The following is a 13,520-nucleotide window of genomic DNA, read 5'->3' on the forward strand; positions in this document are numbered from 1 at the left end:
CCAGCATTTTGTACTCTTTAGCCCACATGTTGGAATGTGATAACTAATGGTCACCAAGTTTACATATCCTCAGTTTCAGACATCCAGAAAGAGACCTACTTTGCTTTCTCTGTTCCAGTTTAATAATCTGAGCCCTATACTCTTAGTGGCCCATCCTAGGAAGATATTACCCTAACCAGTCCATTCTGGCCACAGGAAAGTTCCATTACAAATGATGTCTGCCTTAAAACCATGTGAAGTGAGAAGAGACATGTCTCAAAAACAGGAGATGAGTGAAGAGATAAGATTTGTTTGGCTAGAATAAATAATAGGTTTTTAATACAAATGCCCCCTTGGCATGTGAAACTCATGTGCCAAACTCATTATTGTCCACCAGCTTAGCCATATCTCCTGCAAGAAAGGGGAAGGGAAAGTTTGCCAGATCTCAAGGTAGAAACTGCTGAATTGTCTTTGACTTTGTCCTATACCTATATTCCAGCATTTTCTAGTCAATCAGTTTTAACACTGAACTATCTCATGGCTGCATATTTTCCAGGCCCATTGCCACCACCCTCTCACAGACTCTCATCTCCTGCCTCCTTTCTAGGATCTGTGGCTTCCACCAAGCTACACCACATCACATCTTTATTTAAAAACCATTGCAACCCATAGAAAAAAATAAAAATGGCCCAGTTTTTTGTTTGGTCCCCCCTCACTCAGAGAATCCCATCACTATCTATAGACAACCTTATTCAATCTCATAAATTGTATTAATTTACTCACTCTCCTGGACTTTTGCATACATCAGTTATAACCCTGAAATTGCCTTATGCTCTTGTTTATTTGGCAAAATCTTTTTCATCCTTCTGTATTTACCTCAAGACCCGGTTTAAATATCATCATCTCTGAAAAGCCTATCTTGACACTTCATATCACCAAGAAATTAATCTCACCTACCTGACCTTAACTCAATATAATACTTTTAGCACCTCATAGTTTTCCTACATTTTTTATTTGTTTTATGTATTAGCATTTGGACAGTTTAATGCATTTTATATTTTCCCCTGTCCTTTAGAACCTCACATAGGGTCTACAGAGAAAGAAAATATGAATATTCATGAGTGAAAAATAAAAATATTTTATTGTTGACTATAGATTTTAAATGGATTCCTTTTTGGTATGTAAATTTTTATATTATGAGAAATCTATTTTATTTTTTTTTTTAAAGATTTTATTTATTTATTTGAGAGAGAGAATGAGATAGAGAGAGAGAGCATGAGAGGGGGGAGGGTCAGAGGGAGAAGCAGACTCCCGCCGAGCAGGGAGCCCGATGCGGGACTCGATCCCGGGACTCCAGGATCATGACCTGAGCCGAAGGCAGTCGCTTAACCAACTGAGCCACCCAGGCGCCTGAGAAATCTATTTTAAATTGGATGTCTTATACAAATTATCAACTTAAAAAGTATTACTGTGTTTTCCTTATGTGATCTATGGCTTTGCAAAAATAGTACTGCCACCAAGCAGTTTACTCTACTGGGCTGAGAATGACATACAAACAAAAAATAATACTACAAGTCAGATTATAAATGCTAGTGGTACAAGAAAGTGCCCCTACAGAAAAAAAAAAGGAAAGGAAAAATTAATTTTGTTTGCAAACTAGTGTCAAATATGAAAGCACATAAAGCAGAAGGGGACACAGTTTCAATGGCACTCAATATGGTCGACTAAATGAACCCTGTGTTTTTCAAAAATTCTTCATAACTATGGTACATAGTGTACAAATTCTGTCTTCTAACTAGTAAATTTTTTTGTTAATTTACAACCATAGTCATGGTTTATAATGCCTATAAAAACCAGCCTAAGATAAACATTCTCCAATACACACTCACACGTACATGACTGCCAAAGGTGGTAATTTCATTGGCTAAGCTTTCAGCTCTACATTTGAGTTAAAGGAGAAGATGAACATGTGTTAAAGTGAGGATTTGCTAAAGCTTAACTATGGGTGTCAGATTGCCTACATAAAGCAGTAAGTCAAATACCAAGCCAAGACGAAAGTGTTTGTTCTTCCTTTAGGCTTCCAACCCCCGGTATCATGTATTTAAGAGCAAGCTTAAAGGCAAGCCTTTGGAGAATAGAGCATAATGTTGGCAAGCAAGTCATTTCCAATTAAGCAAACTAAATCTTAAGAACAAAACTACAATAAATGGTCAGAGAATGTGAGAGAACAAAACCCAAAGTGGATGACGTCTTGTTTTCCTCATTTCATTGCTTTCTTCCCCATCCCTCTCATTAAGAATTGACATTAAATGCTCTATCGGATCTGAACAGAAGTGCACAGAGGATTTGGGCCTGTTCTAAGAGCATTTGCCTTGCAGCCTCCCTGAGTTTGGTAACAGCTGTCTGAATGAGTAGTCTCTGCGATTCTAAAGAAAGACTAGTGTTTAATACACATACCAATTCATGTAGTAAACATTACTTCAGGCAATAGAAAGAATGACATCTTGCCATTTGTTCCACCAAGAGCAGGTTAGTTGGCTAGACCTGGGAAAAATTTTAAATTTTACTTTAAAAAAGAAAAAAAAGTACATCTTTTCAGGCTGTCAGAATTGACTGCCAAGATAAATAATAACATTAGATTGATTTTGCCATCAAACTTTTGATACATGATACTTAAGTTTCTTATTCAAACTCCCCGTTTTGGGGCTCTATTATTTTCATTTGTATTATTTTGAAGATGCAGTTTTAGTTCATACATGATGAGAGACCAATAATATGTAGATAAATTCTTAACTGCTTTCATTCTCGATTATTCATAAACTCTATTTCTTATTCATCTAGCAGGGTAAAGAGCTCTGGAGAATGAGATGACCTTTTCATCCATGACCAGTAAAAGATGAAAATATATTTTATATGAGTAATCTCTCTATTGATCATGATTCTATCAAGGATTATCCCAGAAGAATGATTGTTATTTGTGTAGTACATTCCAGTATAGTGGTCAGCATCTGATACCAGCATCTGATAAGTCAGTATCCTGATGAATAGTTATAATGATCTGGATGGATATGGATATAGATATAGATATATAAATATAGATACGTGACATTTATTCTTTTTTAATAAACTAATTTTCAAAATTGACTGGAGGAAAATTTGGAAGTAATATTCATATTACTATGTGCACTAATAGCTTTCAGTTTTTGTGCCCACTCTGTCACCCCCGTTCTCAGTGACACTACCCAAACTATTATTCTGAAATTGTATGCTCTTCCCCTATCATTTGTCAGAAGTAGACTTCACATGTCATTTATTTTACCTAATCTGTTAAAAATCTCAGTATATTTTATATTATATATTTTATAATATTTCACAGCATTTTAAAAAAACTATATATTTTCCGCCTTTAAGGATCCAAGTGCCAGCAAGCTGTAGGGAAGATGGTATGTTGGTTATTTATTCAATAAGCATATGTTGAACCTCTGCGTTGAGCCAGGAGAAACTAGAAGTATGTCAGCATGTTGGAAGAAACAGGTTGGGGCCAGTAGGGTTATGACAGAATCTTGGGTTAGTGAGTCAACTCTTTTATTCTAATAGGATCACTAATTGGCCCAATTTGGGGAACCAGGAAAGGTTGACTATGATCCTGCAATCATGATTTTCAAGTTTAACACATTTTCCCGCATCTCCTTTATACCTCTTCATAGGGTGATAAATCTGATACTAGTCTGTTGTGTCATTTCTCAGTGCAATACTTTTTCTGATGTTGACTCTTACTGAGGTACACACCATTCTGCAACCCATTAATAAAAGGCACCTGGAATGTGAATTCTCACACACAAAAAAATCAATGTCACCTCTACTTCACAGATGAAGTCACTCAAAACCCAGAGACTTGATAATCTTCCCAGAGTTTCACATCTATTACCAGGAGAACTGATTTTTTGTTTGTTTTTATTTTAGTCATCCAGCGCTCATCACAAGTGCGATCCTTAATCTCCATCACTTATTTCACTCATATACCCACCCTCCTCCTCTCTGGTAACCAACAGTTTGTTCTCTATCGTTAAGAGTCTGTTTCTTGATTTATCTCCCTCTCTCTCTCCCTTTGCTCATTTGTTTTGTTTCTTAAATTCCACACATGAATGAAATCTTATGGTATTTGTTTTTCTCTGACTGACTTATTTCACTTAGCGTTATACTCTCTAGTTCCATCCATGTAGTTGCAAATGGCAAGATTTCATTCTTTTTTTTTTTTAAGATTTTATTTATTTATTTGACAGAGAGAGAGAGTGAGAGAGGGAACACAAGCGGGGGAGTGGGAGAGGGAGAAGCTGGCTTCCTGCCGAGCAGGGAGCCCGAATTGGGGCTCGATTCCAGGACCCCGGGATCATGACCTGAGCCGAAGGCAGGCGCTTAACGACTGAGCCACCCAGGCGCCCCAAGATTTCATTCTTTTTATGGCTGAATAATATTCCATTGTATCTATATACCATATTTTCTTTATCCATTCATCTATTGAGGGACACTTGGACTGCATCCATATCTTGGCTGTTGTAAATAATGTTGCTATAAACATAGAGATGAATGTATCCCTTTGAATTAGTGTTTTTGTATTCTTTGGGTAAATACCCAATACCGCAATTACTGGATAGTTCTATTTGGAGATAAATACCCAGTAGTGCAAATACTGGTAGTTCTATTTTTAATTTTCTGAAGAACATCCATACTGTTTTCCACAGTGGTTGCATTCCCAATAACAGTGCACAAAGGTTCCTTTTTCTCCACATCCTTACCAACACCTGGTGTTTCTTCTGTTGTTGATTTTAGCCATTCTCACAGGTGTGAGGCGATAGCTCATTGTACTTTTGATTTGCATTTCCCTGATGATAATTAATGATGAGCATCTTTTCATGTGACTGTTGGCCATCTGTATGTCTTCTTTGGAGAAATGTCTGTTCATGTCTTCTGCCCATTTTTTAATTGGGTTATTTGTTCTTTGGGTATTGACTTGTACAAATTCTTTATATATTTTGGATACTAACCCTTTATCAGATATGTCATTTGCAAATATATTCTCCCGTTCTGTAGGTTGCTTTTTAGTTTTGTTGATTGTTTCCTTCACTGTGCAGAAGCTTTTTATTTTGATGTAGTCCCAGTAGCTTATTTTTGCTTTTGTTTCCCTTGCCTCAGGAGACATATCTAGAAAAATGTTCCTATGGCTGATGTCAAAGAATTTACTGTATGTGTTCTGTTCTAGGATTTTGATGGTTTCCTGTCTCACATTTAGGTCTTTAATCTATTTTGAATGTATTTTTGTGTATGGTGTAAGAAAGTGGTCCAGTTTCATTCTTTTGCATGTTGCTGTCCAGTTTTCCCAACAACATTTGTTGAGGAGATTATCTTTATCCCGTACATTATTTCCTACTTTGTCAAAAGATTAACTGACCATATAATTGTGGTTTGTTTATGAGTTTTCTTTCTGTGCCATTGATCTATGTGCCTATTTTTTGTGCCAGTACCATGCTATTTTGATTACTACAGCTTTGTAATATATCTTGAAGTTTAGAATTATGATACCTCCAGCTTTGCTTTTCTTTTTCAAGATTGCTTTGGCTATTTGGAGTCTTCTGTGGTTCCATACAAATTTTAGGATTATTTATTCTAGTTGTGTGAAAAATGCTGTTGGTATTTTGATAGGGATTGCATTAAATGTATTGGTTGCTTTGGGTAATGTAGACATTTTAACAATATTTGTTCTTCCAATCCATGAACATGGAATGGCTTTCCATTTCTTTGATTGTCTTCAGTTTCTTTCAACAGTGTTTTATAGTTTTCAGAGTACAGGTCTTTCACCTCTTTGATTAGGTTTATTCCTAGGTATCTTATTGTTTTTGTTGCAATTGTAAACAGGACTGTTCTCTTAATTTCTCTTTCTGCTGCTTCATTATTGGCATATAGAAATGCAACAATGTCTATAGATTAATATTGTATCCTGTGACCTTACTGAATTTATCAGTTCTAGCAATTTTTTGGTGGAGTCTTTCAGGTTTTCTACACAGAGTATCATGTCATCTGCAAATAGTGAAAGTTTCACTTCTTCCTTCCCAATCTCAATGCCTTTTTTTTTCTTTTTGTTGTCTGATTGATTATTGTGGCTACAACTCCCAGTGGTAAGAATAAAAGTGGTGAGAGTGGACATCCTTATCTTGTTCCTGACCTTCGGGGAAAGGTTCTCAGCTTTTCCCCATTGAGGATGATATTAGCTGTGGGTTTTTCATATATGGCCTTTATTAATTGAGATATATTCCCTCTAAACCTATTTTGTGGAGAGTGTTTATCATGAATGGATGCTGTACTTTGTCAAATGCTTTTTCTATATCTATTAAAAAGATCATATGGTTCTTATCCCTTATCTTATTGATGTGATGTATCACATTGATTTATTTATGAATATTGAACCACCCTTGCAACCCAGGAATGAATTCTACTGGATCATGGTGAATGGGTTTTTTAAATCTATTTTTGGATTCACTTTGCTAGTATTTTGTCAAGGATTTTCGCATCTATGTTCATCAGCAATATTGGCCTGTAGTTCCCTTTTTTTAGTGGTGTCTTTTTCTAATTTTGGTATCAGAGTAATGCTGGCTTCATAAAATAAAATGGGAAGTCTTCCTTATTCTATTTTTGGAATAGTTTGAGAACAGGTATTATATTAACTTTTTTAATATTTGGTAGACTTTGCCTGTGAAGCCTTCTGGTCCTGGACTTTTGTTTGTTGAGAGCTTTTGATTACTGATTCAGTTTCTTTTCTGGTATTCAGTCTGTTCAAATTTTCTATTTCTTCCTGATTCAGTTTTGGTAGGTTATATGTTTCTAGGGATTTATCCATTTCTTCTAGGTTGTCCAATTTGTTGGCATATGGTTTTGCATAGTATTCTCTTAAAATTGTTTGTCTTTCTGTGGCATTGGGTTGTTATTACTCCTCTCTCATTTGTGATTTTATTTGGGTCCTTTCTATTTTTTCTTGATAAGTCTGGCTAGAGGTTTATTAATTGCATTGATTTTTTTTAAAGAAACCAACTCCTGCTTTCATTGATTTGTTCTATTGGTTCTATTGGTTTTTAGTTTCTATATCATTTATTTCTTCTCTAATCTTTATTATTTCCTTCCTTCTGCTCGTTTGAGGTTTCATTTGTTGCTCTTTTTCTAGCCCCTTTAGGCATAAGGTTAGGTTGTTTACTTGAGATTTTTTTTTATTATGTTATGTTAGTCACCATACAGTACATCATTAGTTTCTGATGTAGTGTACCATGTTTTGTTATTTGCGTATAACACCCAGTGCTCATTACAACACATGCCCTCCTTAATACCCATCACAAGGCTAACCCATTCCCCCAACCCCCTCCCCTCTGAAACTCTCAGATTGTTTTCCAGAGTCCATAGTCTCTCATGGTTCATCTCCCCCTCTCCCCCCACCTTCAGTTTTCCCTTCCTTCCCCTAATGTCCTCCATGTTATTCTTTATGTTACACATATGAGTGATAACATATGATAATTGTCTTTCTCTGCTTGACTTATTTCACTTAGCATAATCCCCTCCTGTTCCATCCATGTCGATGCAAATTGTGGGTATTCATCCTTTCTGATGGCTGAGTAATATTCCATTGTATATATGCACCACATCTTCTTTATCCATTCATCTGTTGAAGGGCCTCTGTGCTCCTTCCACAGTTTGGCTATTGTGGACATTGCTACTATGAACATTGAGGTGCATGTGCCCCTTCTTTTCACTACATCTGTATCTTTGGGGTAAATACCCAGTAGTGCAATTGCTGGTCGTACAGTAGTTCTATTTTTAACTTTTTGAGGAACTTCCATACTGTTTTCCAAAGTGGCTGTACCAACTTGCATTCCCACCAACAGTGTAAGAGGGTTCCCCTTTCCCCACATCCTCTCCAACATTTGTTGTTTCCTGCCTTGTTAATTTTTGCCACTCTAACTGGTATAATGTGGTATCTCAATGTGATTTTGATTTGAATTTCCCTGATGGATAATGATGTTGAACATTTTTTCATGTGTCTGGTATTGTATGTCTTATTCGGAGAAGTGTCTGTTCATGTCTTCTGCCCATTTTTTGACTTGATTATTTGTTTTTTGGGTGTTGAGTTTGAGAAGTTCTTTATAGATTTTTCAAAGGTCTGGAACAAACAATCCTAAAATGTGTATGGAACCAGAAAAGACCCCGAATCGCCAAGGAAATGTTGAGAAAGAAAAACAAAGCTGGGGGCAACACGTTGCCTGATTTCATGCTGTATTACAAAGCTGTGATCACCAAGACATCATGGTATTGGCACAAAAACAGACACATAGATCACTGGAACAGAATAGAGTCTCTAGAAATGGACCCTCAACTCTATGGTCAACTAATCTTCGACAAATCAGGGAAAAAATATCCAATGGAAAAAAGACACCCTCTTCAATAAATGGTGCTGGAAAAATTGGACAGCTATATACAGAAGAATGAAACTCGACCATTATCTTACACCATGCACAAAGACAAACTCAAAATGGGTGAAAGACCTCAATGTGAGACAGGAATCCATCAAAATCCTAGAAGAGAACATAGGCAGTAACCTCTTCGACATAGGCCACAGCAACTTCTTTCATGAGACATCTCCTAAGGCAAGGGAAACAAAAGCAAAAATGAGCTTTTCGGACTTCATCAAGATAAAAAGCTTCTGCACAGCAAAGGAAACAATCAACAAAACTAAGGGGAAACCCACAGAATGGGAGAAGATATTTTCAAATAACATTACAGATAAAGAGCTGGTATCCAAGATCTACTTGAGATTTTTCTTGCTTTTTGAGGTAGGCCTGTATTGCTATAAACTTCCCTCTTAGAACCGCTTTTGCTGCATCCCAAAGATTGCAAATCACTGCATTTTCATTTTCATTTGTTTCCATGTACTTTTTTATTTCTTTTATTTTATGGTTGATCCATTCATTGTTTAGTAGCATGCTGTTTAACCTCCATGTACTTGTGCTCTGCCCAGATTTTTCCTTGTGGTTAACTTCTAGTTTCATAGCATTATGGTGAGAAAAGATGCATGGTATGACTTCAGTCTTTGAATTTGTTGATTCTTGTGTTGTGGCCTAATATGTGATCTATTCTGGAAAATGTTCCATATGCACTTGAAAAGAATGTGTATTCTGCTGTTTTAGGATGGAATATTCTGAATATATTTGTTAAATCCTTCCCATCCAGTGTGTCATTCAAAGATATTGTTTCCTTGTTGTTTTCTGTTTAGATGATCTGTCCATTGATGTAAGTGGAGTGTTAAAGCCCCCAACTATTATTGTATTACTATTGATTACTTAATTTATGTTTGTTATTAACTGTTTTATGTATTTGGGTTCTCCCATGTTGGCTGCATACATATTTACAATTGTTATATTTTCTTGTTGGATTGTCCCCTTTATTATTATGCAGTGTCTTCCTTTGTCTCTTATTACAGTCTTTGTTTTAAAATCTATTTTGTCTGATATAAATATTGTTAGTCTGGCTTTCTTTTGATATCCATTTGCATGATACATGTTTCTCCATCCCTTCATTTTCACTTTCAACCTAAATAGTCTTTAGGTCTAAAACGAGTCACTTGTAGACATCATATAGATTGGTTATGTTTTTTATCCATTCTGTCATCCTATATCTTTTGATTGGAGCATTTAGTTCACTTACATTCAAAATAATTATTGATATGTATTTTTTAAAAGATTTTATTTATTTATTTATTTGTCAGAGAGAGGGAGAGAGAGAGAGAGCACAAGGAGGGGGAGCAGCAGGAAGAGAAGACAGAGAGAGAAACAGATTCCCCGCTGAGCAGGGAGCCCTATGCAGGACTCAATCCCAGGATTCTGGGATCATGACCTGAGCCAAAGGCAGACGCTTAACCAACTGAGCCACCCAGGCATCCCTATTGATATGTGTTTATTGCCATTTTCTTAAGTGGTTTGTGGTTGTTTCTGAAGATTTTCTCTTATCCTTTCTTGTCTTTCTCTCTTTCATCTTTTGCTGGTTTTCTTTAGTGATCATATTTAGATTTCTTTCTCTTTATTCTTTACATATTTATTAGCACTTTTTGATTTGTGGTTATCTTTAGGTTTGTATATAATGTCTTCTGCATATAGCAGTCTATATTAAGTTGATGGTCTTTTATGTTTGAATCCATTCTTTATTCTTCTCCTTCCCATGTTTTAGTTATATGGTGTCATATGTTACATCCTTTTATTTTGTGAGTTCCTTGACTGATTTTTGACAGAATTATTCATTTTTACTGCTTTTGTGTTATTTTTATACTGTCATTTTGGTTTTCCTTTTCACTCAAAGAGTCCCCTTTAATATTTCTTGCAGAATTGGGTTGGTGGTCATGAAATCCTTTAGTTTTTGTCTGGGAAACTATCTCTCCTTCTATTCTGAATGATAGCCTTGCTGGATAGAGTATTCCTGGCTGCAGGTTTTTTCCATTCAACACTGTGAATATATCATGCCACTCCTTTATGGCTTGGGAAGTTTCTGCTGAAAAATCTACTGATAGCCTTACAGGGGCGGGGGAAAGAGGAGGGTTCCTTTGTATGTGTCTTCTTTTGTCTTATGCTTTTACACTTTTTTCTTTATCACTATATTATGCCATTTTAAATTCAATACCTCTTTGTGTGGATCTGCTTTTGCTGATTTGTTGGGGGTTCTCTTTGCCTCCTAGATCTAGATATCTATTTTCTTCCCAGATTAGGGAAGTTTTCAATTATTATTTCATCAAATAAGTTCTCTGACCCTTTTTCTCTCTCTTCTTCTGGGGCACCTGTAATACAAATGTTATTACGTTTGATGGAGTTACTGAGTTCCCTAAATCTATTCTCATTTTGCATAATTCTTTTTTCTCTCTTTTATTTGGCTTGATGACTTTCCATTACTGTGTCTTCTAGGTTATTAATTCATTCCTCTGGTTCCTCCAGCCTGCTGTTCATTCCACCAAGCATGTTTTTCATTTTGTTTATTTAGCCCTTTATCTCTGCTACATTATTCCTTATTTCTGTGTTAATGGTCTCACTGATGTCCTCCACTCTTTTCTCAAGTCCAGTGAGAATCCTTACGATCATTGCTTTAAATTCTCCATCAGGTGTGTTACTTATATCTGTTTTACTTATATCTTGGCTGTGGCCTTGTCCTGTTCTTTCATTTGGGACAAATTCCTCTATCTTCTCATTTTGTCTAAGTCTCTGTGCCTGTTTCTGTGTGTTAGGAAAGTCAGCTGTCTCTCCTATTTTTGAGGGTAATGGCTTTATGAAGAAGTGGTCCTGTAGTGCCCTTCAGTGTAGTGTACCCTGTTCCCCAGGGCCTGGTGCTTCTGGGAGTGTCTCCAATGTGTGCTGTGTGTGCTCTGCTATTGTGTCCTGGCTGCTTTATCCTTCAGGCCAGTTGTCTGCAGAGGCTCTCTTAGCCTGTTGTGGGCAGTGTTTGGTGCCTGGCCTGAATAATGGTACATTTTAACTATACATGCTTGTGTGAAATGGGACCTGTCTCCTCCACCACCTAAACCAAGGCTGCACAAAACGCCAGGTCAGGAGACGTAGTGTTGGCAAGGGTTTAGGCCAGTCTTCTGGGGAAGGGGGACTGCTACACTGGGATTAAGGCAAATGTGACTGGAAAGAGTGGTTTCCCAAGCACATGGGGGGAGCAGGGCTTGGTGGAAGAGTCAGGTAGTATTTGTGCCACCTTAGTTCCCACAGGGTCCTCTGTGCTTACGCTGAGTGACAGGGGAGGGAAATGGTGCCTGCCAGTTCATGTGTTCCCAGAGGGATTGCTCCATGAATGCTGCCTCTCTGGGACATGGTCTGAGATGAACAACTAATTTCCCCAATGTGTGCCCCAGTTGCTCTGCAGATCATTGTTTCCATGCTGTATGTCCACGGGCTGTTTGCCCTGCCTTTTCCCCAAGAGTAGCCCCAGTGCCCTCTGAGCTCCCCCAGAGCCAAGCACACTAACCTTTAAAACTCCAGGCTTTATACCCCACTGGTTGCAAGAACTCACGAAATTCAGGCCCTCTTGCTTTCCAAGCCAATTGCTAGGAGGATTCATTTTCTCCATGTGCTCCCCTACTTGCTAGTCTGTCTCTCACCCTTCTCTGTGACCATGGCTCTCTCCCCACCACAGCAGCCACAATCCATTTCTCTCTCAAGCCATGTCTCTGCACTTCCTACCTTCTTTTTTTTTTTTAAAGGTTTTTTATTTATTTATTCATGAGAGTCAGAGAGAGAGAGAGAGAGAGGCAGAGGCAGAGGGAGAAGCAGGCTCCCCGCTGAGCAGGGAGCCTGATGCGGGACTCGATCCCAGGACCCTGGGATCATGACCTTAGCCGAAGGCAGATGCTTAACCATCTGAGCCACCCAGGCGCCCCCCTACCTTCTTTGATGCAGACTCTTCTCTACCTTTGTTGTGGAGTTTGTTCTGACAGTCTTCAAGTCAATTTCTGGGGTATTTAGGATGATTTGGTAGTTGTCTAGTTGTATTCATAGGACAAGATGAGCCCAGGGTCCTCCTACTCCACCACCTTCTTCCCCTAGCCTGGAACTAATATTCTTATCCTAAATCTATCAGAGTCAGAATTAATATTCAAAGGATCATTTTTGGTCTATTTACTTCATATTAATTAAGCTATTATTAATTGATTTAAGCTAATATTGATATCCTTTTCATTATTAACATAAATTTCAATAAATTGTTTAATTCACTCCATTCCCAAGATTGCATGGCCACTATCCTAATTTTAAAGGGAATATTTTTTAAGTGTACTTCATGTTCATAATACTTCTTATCTAGATATGAGCAAATATGCATACTTCTGTATCATGGGATTCAGAGAAGTCAAGACAGAATGAAAACTTGCTAACTAAAAATTTTATGTCCTATTCCCAAAAAATATTGAACTCAATCATCTGTATTTTAAATAATAAGAAGCAAAATGATTGATATCAAGTATGTAATTTTACTCCAGAACTAGGATATTAAAACTCAGAGGCTATTTTAAAATGAACAATGGTTCTAATTGCTTGCTAGATTACTTGAATGTATCTTTATATTACCTATTTTTGTTTTATTAATGATTTACCATCCTTTTGCCAGAAAATGCAGTATTTTGTATTAGAATAGCAAACAGAAGAGGAACTGGTTTCAACAACCATTATTGTTCAAAACATTATAATTACCCATATTCTATTTGTTCTCATATATAAACATAATAGAATGGACAGCTAATGACACCTCAAAGGAACAAATAATTCAAAACTGCACCTAATAATTTATTGGTGTATATGGCCTAACAACAAAGGAATTGCCTCTAGTGATTACTTGAAAACATTTAGCCTCTGGATGGTAGAGGAGGAACATTAAAGAAAAGAGGAATCATGAGCATATAATGTTGTAGGATTCTGGGTTTTTTTAAATTGACTTTATTTTTTTAGGTTAGTTTTTAGGTTTACAGC

Source organism: Leptonychotes weddellii, chromosome 1 (genome assembly GCF_054177405.1).
Source record: "Leptonychotes weddellii isolate Sample4059 chromosome 1, ASM5417740v2, whole genome shotgun sequence".
Lineage (NCBI taxonomy): Eukaryota > Metazoa > Chordata > Mammalia > Carnivora > Phocidae > Leptonychotes > Leptonychotes weddellii.